At 40.4% G+C, this 15299-nt stretch overlaps 1 long non-coding RNA gene across 1 annotated transcript in view; it reads right to left on the reverse strand.

Moving 5' to 3' along the window:
- LOC132990822 (uncharacterized) overlaps positions 1-13551 on the reverse strand; it is a 78695-nt gene extending 65144 nt beyond the window's left edge. Inside the window, exons 1-2 of the long non-coding RNA XR_009676119.1 lie at positions 13455-13551; positions 9706-9880 (exon numbers count right to left, since the gene is read on the reverse strand). This is a non-coding gene — a long non-coding RNA (uncharacterized LOC132990822). The remainder of the gene's footprint in view (positions 1-9705; positions 9881-13454) is intronic.
- Between the last annotated feature and the right edge of the window lie 1748 nt (positions 13552-15299).

The raw sequence follows: 15299 nt of genomic DNA on the forward strand, positions 1-15299 counted from the left end.
GACAAGTTGAGGAGAATAATGGAGAGTGAGGATCTGTCTAAAGCAATGGTTCTCTACTGGTCAAGCACTGTACCAACTACTACTACTATATTTTTCAATATGTTCCAACAAAACTGAGACATAATAACATCCAACAACAAAATGAATGGGAATAAAGGGTGTTGAACTAAGGATGGGTAATTTTTTTTTTTTGTCAATATTAAATCTTGTTGTTCTTTTTATAGCCAAAACCAATATAACATCACATAGTCAGGATTTTGATCTTTTATGCACTGAAAATTACATTGTGTTTTCTTATTATCAAATATGTGGATATTGCTTTTAATTGATATGAAGTCTTTTGTTACTTCACTTTGGGGAGTTATCTGTTTTTTTATGCAGTCTATTTAATTAAAGCTGTAAGGTTCGCTAGTTTAGCATCAACAGCAAGCAAAAAACCAAGCAAAGAATTCCCTTCCTCCAGATTATATTAAACTTTAGCTGGTAAACCGGGAGCAACTGGTATCCCATCAACATCTAGTTTGGACATAGTGACTGCAGCCCTCCGCTATATGTTTTCTATCTTACCAGCAATATCAGAATGTTTAATTATTTGTATTTTACTATTTGCATGAGCAAAGAAGACGCTCCCAATAGAATTAAATATGGGATATGTTTCAGAGGCTGTGTCCACTAATGCCAATTTTTCTTGCGCTGGCAGCCCCCATTTATAATGCAAAACCAATGCAGTTCAGTGTTTTGAGTGCTCAGCACCCAGAGCACAAAACTGCACTCAGCGTCAGTTGTTTTTTGTCGCTTGGCTCTCAGTCAAAAACAATATTAGCTTTGTCAACAACAATGGCGAAGGAGACACTTATTCAATTTTCTCAGTGCACAATTTCCAAGTCTAAAATCTTTTTATTATTTCTTGGTGATGTTTCCTTAATATAAGCAAAGCAAAGCTGTCCTTTCCTAGGGAACAGGAAGTTGACTTTCTTAACAATAAGCACCGTTGAGAAGCGTGCTGAAACTGGGGTCTTGAGTGCTTCCAGCTCAAAAAAACAGCATTGGTGGACACAGGCCCTGAGGGATACCTACCTCAACCAAGAACAACTCAACTCAGAGAAAACTTTCTGCAAACCTTAGTTTACACGATGTAGTGAAGAAGTCCACTTATTGTATCCTTGCTTCTTTTCCTCTGCACAATTACACTCAGCTGACCATGCTGTCACTTGGCTTAAAATGGAGCATTTTCCATTGCATATTCAAAAACCTCATGTTTATTTGCATCAACATTCACACTCAATTCTCTCATGAAGTAGAGAGAAATAACCATTTTGCAAGGAGAAGTGGCCTCAGTGTGGTATCCATCTGACATTTCTTTATCCACAGCCGACACACAGTGATAACAGGCAGTCTATCATTATGATGTGGGCTTATCCTGTTGTAGCTAAGAATGGACTACCACCGTCTCTTATATATACCATCATACAGACATTCACAACCCACTCCTACGCTCAAAGAGGTTTCATCTAACATAAAAACTCGGTGAACCAGGAGTAGGGTTTTAAACAACAGAGAATGCAGGAACTTCCTCCCTGATTCACTGTTGTGTTTTATGACCACAGGCTAATGTCTTGACCTTCTTTAATTACAACAATTACTCGCCCATCAAGCTTTACTTTCAGGGCAAGAATAACCACCTCCATCCTTCTCTTTATAATCTATTACCAAGAAAAAACTCAACAACACACAAACGCGAAGCCTCAGCCATAAAAAGCATTCAGCAAAGTACCAACCTTCAGCGAAGGAAACTCAAACATTCTGCTCTCACATTTTTAAATATAAAAACCTAAAATGTTATAAGGAATACTTGTTAAATGCTTTGATGACAGGGTAGGGGGTGAAGTGGCTCTGAATATGTCTACAATGTTTCTGGCTCTTATCAAAAATGGTCTATTCTCCTCCTTTGGAAGAATTGCACTCAATCATACCACATACTCGTTTATACAGTCTCTGGGTGTGATGGCTTACTTGTCAGGGCCTTATGTTTAGCCAGCGGCTAAAGGCTAACCCCCAATTCACACTCCGTCAGCGCCACAGTTTTGCTCCGTCGGACGGCTCGCGCCCATTCACACTGGATCCGTTTCTGGGATGTCAGCACAGCGGAGCGTACTCATGACACATCACAGGAGAACTACAAGATCCCGCGGGAATAAAGAGAAAAACATGCAAACAACATGTTGCGTTGTCTTTCTGAGGATGAATTGTTGTTCATTCGGTGCCTGTTTTGACGTAATGTTGATAAAGTGATGAAAAATACGATCGCGAGTCCGTATATTGTGTTTTATTTTGAAATTGACCGGATGCTCTGTGCGTTTCCTTGTCTGACTTCCTGTCCGGGCTGTCATATTCTGTCCAGCTTGACGTGTGCCTGCAGCGTACTCCGGCGAAAATAGACTTGCTTCGTATTTGAAACGGAGCAGAGCGCAGTGCCGTCGGTGACACGCGCAGGAGACGGAAGGCAGCACGCGCTGTGTGAACACAATGATTGACTAGAGTGGCAGCAAAGTACAACGTAGTGCGCGGCGCTGACGGACAGCCGTCGCGCACGGAGTATGTGTGAATTGGGGGTTAGACTAAGGCTAAGACTTCCTCTTCTCTTTTGAGAACAAGCATTTCAAATATGACAACTGCCATCGTTGGGCTTCAAACAGCCTCTTCAGAATCCAATTGGTGACGTCACAATGATGACGTCAATGTTTGATTAGTTAATTCTTTCATTCCTGAGTCCTAGAGGTAATTTATGGAAAAAAAGGATACCAGAATCCTACAAATGGAACAAAAGGTATACGAAGGAAATGACAGACAGACAGCCTAAAAAAACATGTCTCTGGCTACGGCTGTTGCAAAAAGAGAAGCATGAAAACATTGGGGTGACAAACTGTAAACCAGAGCACTAGCTTAAATTGTGCAAAGTTTGCAATGACAGACACCTCCATAAGGGGGGCCCATTTGACAGCACTCACTCTAGTTGCGCTGCAAACGCAATAACGCATTCATTAGTCCAGAGAAAACATGTTTTTTAAAGAAAGTCACTGAAGGAATTATCCTTGTGGGAGAGACGGGGGGGAGCAGACATGGACGATTTAATAAAATAGCAAATGACTGAACACGAAGTCTAGCCTTAACTTTGGGAGAGAGACACATAAATAACATAAGCTCTGCTAGCATAACATTATGTTGTCCGCCATTTAAAGTTAGCAACATTCATAGAATCATTGCTTATAGGGCGTTGATGACACACTATGGCTTCATAGTGTGGGTTTATTCCTAAAGAAAACTATTCATATTTAAGATAAGGCTTTAAATGTCCTTTATGCTTACATTTTTACTTTTTATTTTTTGTTGGTGTCTGATTATTCCTAACATAATGCTGATGACTACCTGGTTGGAGGGGGCCCCTGTGAAATGTTGCCCAGGGCCCCAACAGACTCTTGAACCACCACTGCTCAAGTGTTTCACTGTCACTCAGCACAGAATCACAACGAGCTGCTCTTTCCCCTCTGCATGTAAGTCTGTCTGAATAACCCTGAATCGACGCAAAGGTACAAATAACTCAAACTGATCAGCTTCTAGGACTCCCCATTGTGCTGTAGAAATAGCTTCAGAGTCTGGTATACCGTCAAAAGAAAAAAATAAATTAGTAATTTCACGTCCTTTGATAAGATAAAAATGAAGATGCAGTGGCATGGAGGAGAGAGTTGGGGGGGGGGCTATCAGAGCCATATCTGTGAACATTCTTTCTTGCATATTTTTGCTTGGCCTCATGTCGGATTTTCTTCAGTTCCAGCTTGTTTCTTCCAAAGAATCTTTTCTTCTCTAAGGTTGTGAATATGGAAATAAATTCTGCGGGTCAAAGCTGCAGCTGTGCCCGCTTTAATCTAACTTCGCCGTTAGAGCGTTCTTGTTCAACTAAATTAACCACCTGGAGTGACTTTGAAATCAAACGCTTATCATTCCCAAGTTATTGGATGTTCTCAAACAAGTTGGCATATCTTATCTGCTAATATTTGGTCAAAGCTGAAGCTATTACTCTAATTGATTGATGTCATAAACTCACAGGGGAGCAATCTATCACCAGCAGGCGCTTTCAAAGTATTTGTAATTATAGATCCTGGAGCTAGAGAGCTTATTTTAAAACTTGGCTGATTGACAAATGTGAACTGTTTAACACTTTATATGAAGGTGCAGGTGTTGTTTCTTGTTTATTAGCATGTTTATTTATAGTATTTTTGATTATTTGTCTTTAGTAAAGCAATCCTTTCCATTCTTCATTTTGCATTACTCTACTTTATACAAATCCACTGTGGCTCAGTTGGTAGAGTCTGTCAACTCTCATCCCAAAGGTAAATGGTGAATGGACTTGAACTTAAATAGTGCTTTTACACCGCATGTCACACTTACCCATTCATACCCATTCACACACACTGATGTGTGGCTACTGTGTAGTGAGACCATCACAAGTGACTAATCCCATTCATACGCATCATAAACCGCCGACGAAGCAGCGGAAGCAATTCGGGGTAAAGTGTCTTGCCCAAGGACACAGCGGACATGTTTATTTAAAATAAAGTCATAAAAAGCCCAAAAATCTAACTTTTAAAAAAAAAAGAGAAGCAAATCAATATTTTTGCTGCTTGCAAAGCATTCCCTTCTACCAAGGTTTCACTTATAACTTCATCAGCGACTAGTCTATATCACATGACTGTCGTGCAACCCCTAGATGCTATAGGAACATTTCTAGTTCTAACCCCCAAAAACTACAAATGTAAGGTGAAGCAGACTCACGATGGTGCTCGTTTCAGGAGGCTTTTCTTCTTTTTGGTGAATTAAAATCAGAATAGTATGTTAACAAACACGATTTGTCACGGTGTTTTTCTTTTGCACAACAGAACAACTAGAAATTGATTCATAAACAAACATAAAGAGCACTGCTCCTGCTACTTTTGAAAATAGAATTATTAAAAATGTGTTTTTAATCATTGAAAGAGCTCTTCGGTGTGTGCAGCAAAGTGCAGGGACTGACCTAAACGTGTGTAAGAAATACCTGGAGAGTGTGCAGTGTTACGTCTTCACATATTTGTCCTTAGTTGAAGAAGTGATGGTCGTTGGCACACAAGTTCTTAGTACAACCGTATTATGTCAGCATTCCTCCCTATAGCGTGATCAGAACCAGAAATACAGTTATTATTCGCTGGAGGGAAATTCAGTAGAAAACAGCAAAACCTTCTCCTGTTATTCCTGTTTAATTCTACATCATCAAAATTAAGATAGACAGAACGGAATTCTGGGAAAAAAGCTCAGATCAGTCGGTTTAACTTCACCTTAAAGAGGTCATTATCTTAGAAGAATAAAAGCCCCTTATATTTCGCTTAGTCTTCCTTAACCTCGTCAGTTTTCCTGGAGGAGTGAATAAAGCAGCAGAACGCCGGCTCGACCTCGCAGACAAACCATTTCCAACACAGTGTTCTCAGAGCCCTTTCATGTGTCTCTAACCTTGCCAGCCTGTGACTCCTAATGAATACATTTTCAAAGCGGTGTCAGAGGGACCTTCGCCGTGGCACCTTGAAAACTCCAAGAGATGTAACAACATTATTATCTGGGCTGTGTGTCTGCTCAGTCGCCTCAAGGCCAGTGCAACAATGCGGATGATTCTGTAGAATTCATGTTGTGCATTTCTGAGGGGAAAGTTAAAGTTTAACCAAACACCTTTTAGTAAGCTGGGTGATGACATGTAGGAAAAGGAGACGACTTGTTCTGACATGTGGTGACCAGTAGTCAGAAAAACCTCTCCATGCAAGAAAGTTAAACAAAGTGCTTGAAAAAGGAACTATTAATGAGTTTAAAGGCCATGATAGAGACAACATGTTGCCGTGGAAACACCAGACGTTATGTCAAAGACTGCAGCATAAGGAAGTGTGAGCTGCTACTGAAAGCTGCCGTACTGTTGCTGTATGTGCTGCTGGGATTAAAACGACATGTAAATTATATTTGGATACATCTTCAGTAAACATATTCTCTTCCTCAGGTCGGTTTCGCCTGTACGTCTTATGATCAAATCAGAGTTTGTTTTCATCGGGTCGGCAGGGGACTAGCAGAGAGAATCACTCCCATGATTCCCTGCCTGCCTTGACATCTTTTTGTTATTGTTTTGATTTAGAGCGCCCTGGTGGTGAAATCTGCACACTGTGCTTTTAAATATAAACTTTCTTTGAGAAGGCAACCAATCAATGACACTGAGTCAGTTATAGAAATAATTAAAAGACAGCAACAAAGTCAATTGAAATAAGATTGATGTAATGCCCTTAGAGTAAAAACCATTATGGATAACATGCAGATAAAATCAGGTGTATGAGATAAAGCCTAAATTGTACTTAAATAGGTGAAAATGTAAATGTTTGAAATTGATAAAACAGTACACTTGGGAGAACAACTATGAGAAGAAAAAAAACAAACAACCACAGGCACACAGAATCAGACAATAGAAACAACAGACACCGTGAGAGGCATTAAATACAGAAATACAGGAGTTCATCAAGTAACAACAGAAGACTGAGAATGTATAAAAAAAAACGTCCATAAAACCATCATCAAAATCAGAATAAAAAACCCATTGTCAGTCATCAGGGTCGTCATTGGAGTTCAGAAGCTTGATGGCCTGAGTAATAAAATATTTTTTGAACCTGTTGGACTTTGCTTTTGGCAGTCTGTATCTCCTGCCTGAAGTCAGAAGCTCAACAGAAGCTCAAACTTACCAGACAGAGGATGTCGAGGACACTTTAAGATGTCTTGAGCTTTAGCTGCAGCTCTCTTTTTGAAGGTGAGAGACAGATCAGGTAGTTTCACAACAATGATCTTACTGGCAACTTTAATTATGTGTTGTAACCTGTTTTTGTCACCTATTGATAGACTACCAAACTAGGTGATGAAGCCGAAAGTGAGCACAGACTCCAATTGGTCTGCACAGTATTTGAGTGCCATGACTCCTGGAACCAGTAAAAGTACTTGGTAAGAGGAGCTTGTCTGTTAAAAACCATCTGATGCTTGAGTATGAGGCTATTAATCCTGTAGAAGCATTGTGTATACAGTAAAAAGGTACCAATGAATGTCACTCTCAGCCGAGTCCTTTATGAAAATGTAAAAAAAGAAAGAAAGAAAATGTTCCTGCTTCACTATAAACAAGTTGACATTTCTGTTAAGTGCTTTTTTAAGTACGAGAGGTGTCACTGTAACTCTCTCGATTGGTATGGGATTCTAATTTCTATGATTTTTTATTTGTGACATCCCCCATTTGTTCCTGCAGGGGGCTCCGGAGGCTCATCAACAGCAGTCGCCATGCTGGAAATCCTGTCTCAGACTAACTTTCAATCAACCTAATGACATTCTAAAGAGCCGGAGCTGAGGCGGGTCTTAAAGAGCCCATATTATGCCCTTTTTGGGGTTCGTATATTTAATCTATGTACCTACTTTTGTTCGTTCACAATAGCTAAAGTCCGAAAAAAGTGTCTGTTTTCATGTACTGCTCCTCCTTGCTCCCTCTCCGCATTGAGTCTGTCAGCTACGCTCTGTTGAGCCCACACTGTTAGACTCTACATGGGCCAAGTCTGCTCTGATTGGTCTGCCGATCCACTCTGTCGTTATTGGTAAGTTGCTCAGCACGCTTCTCGGAAATTTCAACATGAGCTGCAGGTCTTGCCACAACGAGCCAATGGGCTTAGATCAGTGATCTCACACTGACAAAGACGTCGGACTGACACATTTTTATTGGGGGGGGGGGGGGCTAGAACCGAGCGTTACATGCAGCTAATGCTACAGCTAACAGGAGGAGGTAGGAGAAGCTGCGTTTCTGCGGACTTTGAATTTTTGCACATAGATGTGCCTGAACATGCACAAAGTTAAAAAGTATAATATGGGACCTTTAAGCCTCTTGATGAACTGTTACATCACCCCCACCTGTCAATCATGTCAGCTACATGCCGATTTAACAATTCACTCAACTCACGATACAGTATGATTCAAGATACTGTGTTTACGATATGATTTTTTTACAAAATGAGACTGTAGACAAATGATGACTGAAAAAGATTCCTTTAGGGTGTGGCTGGGCCTTTTAATGTTTTTTTTTTCTCTCAACAAGGGGAGGTGATTGGAGCTTCTTGTTGTGGTGTGGATTAAATGCTGCATCATGTTGGTTGTGCTATTTGTGTAGTTCCCCATCTTCTTGTAATATTTGCACACAGTTCTTGTCTTGTCTGTTATCTTCTCACCTCTTTCATTTGTCTGTCTTGGGGAAGCCAAAATGCTTCCACACCTCCGATTTAAAAGACGGTGGTGCGTCCTCAGTTTCAAAATCTTGCTCTGCAGCTGAATCTACTCTACAGCTGCTGACACTCACCATATTATTGGGATTCATTTTTCAGACTACCCATGTAAATCTTGACACCTTTACATCCCTTCGCCTAACTATGGATAACAACTTAACTGCGCACTTAACGATAGGCTACCAGTGCCGCACTGGATTCTAATTGTATACACTTAGGAGATTACATAAATAACTCTTGTTGCCCCACCTCCCTGTTGTTTGTACTTAATGTGCCTGCATATGTAAATTTGAAACCAAGTTTTCAGAAGTAAGACACATAACATGATTCACACCAATTAAACACAGGTAGCTTTCATGCATTGCACTGCAACCTCTGCTCCTGCGGACTGCTCTCGGTTTCCATCCTCCTCCTCCCACCACTGACAGAGCGCAATCATGATAGCGATAAATAAAACCTTCCCTTAGGCTTCCCTCCGCTCAGACTTCAACTAATAATTGCATATTAGAGTTTGTTGTTATTGTCAAAGACTGTGTATGATATATAAGACGCATTACAATACACAGCTATTTTTGGAAATTGCATACCATGCTCTTGGCTATGCAATTAGACATTAATTAAAAGAACAGCATTTATTCAACAAAGAAACTGTTCAAGTTTGAACTTTTTTTCATGGTTTCCAATGTTTGTCCACCAAGAAAAACACAACTTTCAAAGGTCTGAGACGTTGGCGGCACAAACTCTTCAGCACCTGCAGTAAGAAGGGTCACAGGCCCTGAACAAAGTCATTTTTCTTCTGACTTGTCTGACTGAAAAATACTATTCTTTTGTTGGATTTCACAGAACTATGTGGCTTGTGGAAAATGGATTGTCAGGGACGGAGGCAAAACCCGTGTGATACAGATATGAGAAAACATGTCTTTAGTGCACTATTTTGATTCAGAGTCATCTCTATTGTAATCGTTACCATGGTGATTCACCATAGCCATGCTGAGAACAGTGAGCTGAAAAGCTAAAGCATAATAATATCATGTTTCCTAAAATTGTAAAACCAAAAGAATTCTAAGAAATCACTTTCATTTGCCTGTTTTTGATGGAACTGCAACAGAAAGGAACATGCACAATGGAAATGTGAAGGGACATGTGGCCAAAGTTTAGAGTAAAACACCATGTTTCAAATCCCATTATCTACTGAAAACAAATAACATGCGCTGTAAACCATTTCTTAGCCAAAATCTCCAATTGATGGTTTTACACAGTAAAGAAAGGTTGCCAATTTGATAGCACTAAATGCTTCTGTTAGCTTTCGGCAGCCAATGAGTTATTAAATGTGTTTTCCTACCTTTAAAGACCCAGGGGCACCAGTGGCCGAGTGGTTAGTTTGGGCGTCCTATGTGCAAAGGCTGTAGTCCTCAAAGCGAGCAGCCCTGGTTCAAATCCAACCTTTGGCTCCTTCTCCGTTTGTCATTCCCGACTCTCACTCTCCCTGATTTCCGACTCTATCCACTGTCCTGTCTCTGTAATAAATAGACACAAGCACACACAAAAAAAAGTTAAGACCCACAGGGCCCTATTTTGGCTGCAATGAGGACGACAGAGGCCTCTGTACATGCGGCACACGACATAAACGCTAAGCTTTGCCCCTGTATAAAACCTTTTTTAAGATTAACAAACAGCCCTTATCACATAATGCTCCCTTACTGCACAGAGAAGCATGGAAGCACATTTCCATGGGTAGCACAATTTAATAGAACACCGGTTCACTTGTTTTCCTTTCTTGGAGCACTTTTGGTTTGTTTTGTCATCACTGCAGATAAAGAACACTCCACAAGAGCTGCAGCTTTAAAGATGATCTGATCGAGTCATCCATTGGACGAGAGGCGAGGTACACCCTGGACTCTTCACTAGTTAATCACTCACATTCACACCTACGGGCAATTTTAGTCACCAATTAACCTAACAAGCATGTCTTTGGACTGTGGGAGGAAGTCGGAGTACCCGGAGAGAACCCACACAAGCATAGGGAGAACATGCAAACAGTCCTGTCCAAGTCTCTGTCTACAATTCTACAATTCACTTAGCAGACGCTTTATCCAAAGCGATGTACATCAGAGAGTAAGTACAACACAAGCAAGGATCTAGAAAAAGGAAAACAATGTCAGTAAGTGTAAACAATCAGCTTTGAGTCCGATTGGACACACAGGTGCTGACAGTCATTGCACAGTGGCAAAGCACAACACTGTCTGACGGGGATTCCAACCAGGAACCTCTTCGCTGTGAAGCAACTAACCACTGCACCACGGTGCAGCCTCAAGGCATCTAACCATCACCACTTGGCCCTTGTCGAAGTCGCTCACATCCTAACTCTTTCTGTTTTTCCTGCTTCGCTTCCACTTTGAGGACCGAATGTTCACGTGCTGTGTAACATATCCCGTCCATTAAAAGGTCCTGATGTAAAGAGATAGTAAAAGTTATTCACTTCAGCTGTCAGGGGTCATAGTGTTATTTATGGCTGAGCAGTGTATAGTGTCTTTCAGTTTTCAAAGCCAGGGAAAGCTAAAAACTGAATTTGGCATCCATGTATATTACATTAACATTTTGCAATAATTTCCCCATTAAGCCACAGCTTAATATTCAGTTTAATTTATTGTTTCGTATTCTGCTCACTGTAATTGCTTCAAATCTGTAAACAAATACTTTCCTTCCAATCAAAAACCAACTGAATATTTTAAAAAGCTTGTGTTCAGCGATGACATAAGGTTCCAGTTTTACATCGATGTCTTGGTGTCTGTGTGCAAATAAGATAAGAGAACAACACAATTATCCATCACCTTATGCATAATTTAAGCATCAAAGCCAGGATTATTCCAGTAGAAACAAAGATATCTGGTACTCTGTGTATGATGCAATGACATACAGGAGCTGTTATTATTGTACTGGCCTTTTCCATCAGTGTCAACAGAGATATATTAAAATTTCTGGTGTACAACAGAATCTCATTATCACATCCAAGCAAGCTCCAAACAAATTAGAATGTGATTCCTTTTCATCTGGATACAAACTAATTTTCATACGATAAACAAGAGAAATTGCAATCTTGGGGAAATAAATTGACTTTCTTCACTCCTATTCAGGCGGGGTAAAAATGTGGGTGATGAGTCACAAAGTGAGCCATGGATGAGACAAACCGCTTCTCACAATCAATTACAGAAGGAAGCCAGCTGCTTTTGTTGAAGAAAGAAAGGAAAGAGAAGATATCCTTCTATAAGTTCACACATGCCACCAGCTCCTTGACTTTGGGGAAGTTTTCATGTGAAAGGCTCAGTCATCCTTCTGAGCATTGGACGCATTAAGCAGAGGTTCTGTGTTATGACTGTGATTCATTTGTATGTTAAAGTGTGTTTGCTATTAGTAGATTTGCCTTTGTGGGAGGTGTGTGCTTGGTTTGTGCATCTGTCTGTCTTTGTGCTGCCCTGTAGGTAATCGCTCCATGATTGGGGAAAAGGCTGTTAGTGTGCGCCTGCTACTGATTGGACGGAAGCTGGTGCTGCGTGCCTGCACATTATTGGGGGATTGCTGAGGCCACAAGTGTTAAAGGAGGCTGCGGAAACTGGAAAGATGCCCGCCTTCTTCCTCACCTCCAAAGAAAGACGTTTAGCAAGAGAAACTGGCTGAACGATTGGACAGTGGGACAGCCCTAAGCCATCACAGACATCGGGAACGCTGTTGGCCCATAGTATGTTGTTTCATGGATATGAATTTTGAGAATCCTGTTTTTTTTTTTTTTTGTAGCACTCTGGTTAGAAGCATTTTATTTTTGATTAATCATTTTCTCCAGTTTTTCTGTTAGGGAGTTAGGCTCGATGTCTGTATTTTATTTTATGATGTTTTTGTTGATTATTTTGGCCTGTGCGCTCCTTGAAGTTTGAGTATTTTTATGTTTAGTGTTCATACATTTCTGACCGTGGACTGGAAATGCGTTCGATTGTGGCTCATCATTAGGAGTGAGGAAGGATAGGGTCACTACAGCTGGTCGTAACATCTGTATACCGTTAATGTGTTTCGGATTCAGCTACCTTAATATTCTCTGGCAACGCAGATCACAGCTTTATTTGTTCTACAATAGGATGATAAGAGACCCTTTTACAATTGCATTCTGTCCAGTAGAGAGAAAAACAACAACAGTCATTGTTAGTTTTACAATGGAGGCTATTGTCATTGTGTTCTTTATCACTTAACAAATTCAAAGCACTTGTCAGACAGTGAGGAGCATAAAGAACGAGTGTTTTGATTGGTTGACAGATTGACTGACTGACTGACTGATGTCCTTTTAGGATCTGCAGTCGATTAACCTGTCAGTCCGTCATGTAGGTGGCTTCACATCAGCGGCTTTAACTGTAAGAAGTCTCCAATCAGACTTCCTGCTGCCTTTATTACATCACATAAATAGAATATTCCATCCAATTATCTTTCTAATTATCTCGTTTCAACGGTGGAGGAAAAGAAAAAAAAGGTTGACGTATTTCACAGGGATTCAAAGTTAACAAGGTATTACTTAAAGTCCTTCTTAATCTTCCAATAATAATTCTCTGATTTAAAAAAAAAAAAAAAAAAAATAGATATGAATTCATATTATCCAGCATCACCAGCTCCTCCTAGATCTTGTACCAGAATTTTTGTGGTCTTGGCCGTCCTCATTCATGCACAGCCTGCTCCGACATCCACCTCAGCGGCGAGGAAGTGTGGACAACAGGAATACAAAGGAGAAATCCTGCCTGCATATTATCCCATATGCTCTTTTGTAAAGTGTCTTGAATTGGCGCTATAGAAACAATGATTGATTGATTGATTGATTGAGCTACAATGTAATTTACCTTTCTCTTATACTTATGTGATACACATATTATTATCTTAACTTAAAAAACAGTATTCATTTTGGAAAAATCAAATCATCACTCACAAGTCATCACACTCATCAGTTGAGCAAGAAACAGTTTTCCTTGAGCTGTGAAGTAGTAAAAAAAAACAAGATGAGGGACCCAATTGCATTTCATTAAACAAAAAGACCAAAAGGCAAAAACAAATGCTTACTTTCTCCAACTCTGAAGTCCAACAAAACTCCAATTAAAATGTCAGCAAAACACAACTATACGTGAACACAGGGAATCACAGGAGTCCACACAGGAAGGCAACATGCAAAAAAAAACACCAAAGAATATATATGACCACGGGTAGGAAGATGAATTAACTGACAACAAGAGGAAAGGAACACTGAAAGTAAATAGGTAATCAGACACAGGTGAGACTAAGGACACAGGTGAAGACAATCAGGGCAATCAACACTGGAGGGAAACCAGACAAAGGGAAGAAGTAAAACATGACATGAAACACTGGGGACAAGAACTACAAAATAAAACAGGAAACACCACAGACATAGAGAGAACTCAAGAATGTAACAGTAACAATACACACAGAACACAGAGAAACACATGAGTATAAAACTAAACTGGTGCCACTACTGTAGCACCCTTTCTTGCCCTTTTTTAAAATTAGGGGTTAAGGTAAGGTGACATGGTGCACTCAAAATCAAACTCCCATTGGGAAAGAGTTCAGGAGAGATAAATGGGTCAAACAGAAAATATTTTTTCTGACAGGAGACCTGAATTTGATTTCCCCTTTGTTACAAATAGTCAAATTTGACTTCTTTCCAGAAGCTGACCTGCTTTAAGATAATTATGTTTCTGAAGGACCTTGATGGCAATATTCCAAAGTTAGGGCCTCAATGGCCTCTCAGATACGACGCGGTGTGCACTGCGCTCCCATCGAGTAACGGTGCCCGAAAAAGCAACGGTGCCCGACACAATAGTCTGGGAAATAGCCACTTATTTTGGACACGCAGTGTGTTTGTATCTGCCCACTAGTAAGTAGACAGCTCTGATCTTCCTACTGCTGAGGAGGAGGAGGAGGAGACGAGCAGCACAAAAGGAGAGTGTGTGTGTTCATGGGATCAAACAACATGTTGCTTTGTCTTTCTAAAGATAGTTTGGTGTTAATTCGGTTCCTGTTTTGATGTAATGTTGATAAAGTGATGAAAAATACGATCGTGAGTCCATATATATTGTGTTTTATTTTGAAACTGACCGGATGCTCTGTGCGTTTCCTTGTCTGACTTCCTGTCCGGGCTGTCATATTCTGTCCAGCTTGACGCGTGCCTGCAGCGTACTCCGGTGAAAATAGACTTGCAGCGTATTTGAAACGGAGCAGAGCATAGTGCCGTTGGTGGCGCGCGCCGGAGACGCACACAATGATTGACTAGAGTGACAGCTAAGTACGGCATAGTGGGTGGCGCTGACAGACCGCGGCGAGCACGGAGTATGTGTGAATTGGGGGTCAGACCACTCTGGGAGTGAAAACCTGTTGAAATGTCATATTCTTTTTTTATTTTACATATGTACAGTTTTTTTATACATATTATACTCTCATGCATTCCCATTTGATACTGTGCCTTGCTTTGGCATTCATATAAGGGAGCATGCTGCCTTTCACAATATTAATAAAGCTGCCGACACACTCAGTTGCCCAAGAATAATTTTCACTCCCACAGTTGGCCATAAAATGTAATATGGACGCCCTGAATCATCTGTTAGCATATTGATTCTTCATATTCACGTCCCCATTTATCGGACTTGCCAATGAAGTGAATGACAATGTAAAAATGCAATTTAGCTGATTGCATTGCATCAATGAGGTTCTCTGACAGCATCAGAATAGCCTTCATTAGATGTGGCCATTAAACACGTCTGTTATTTTCAGCCGGTATTCTGCAGGTTCATCACATTTCTCTCACGCAATGATATCTCAGATATCATTTATGAATGTCAGGAAACAAATGATTAATTAAAAGACCTCATATTGAAAACAAACTAACAAAGTTCC

This window comes from Labrus mixtus, chromosome 16 (genome assembly GCF_963584025.1).
Source record: "Labrus mixtus chromosome 16, fLabMix1.1, whole genome shotgun sequence".
In the NCBI taxonomy this organism is placed as follows: Eukaryota; Metazoa; Chordata; class Actinopteri; order Labriformes; family Labridae; genus Labrus; species Labrus mixtus.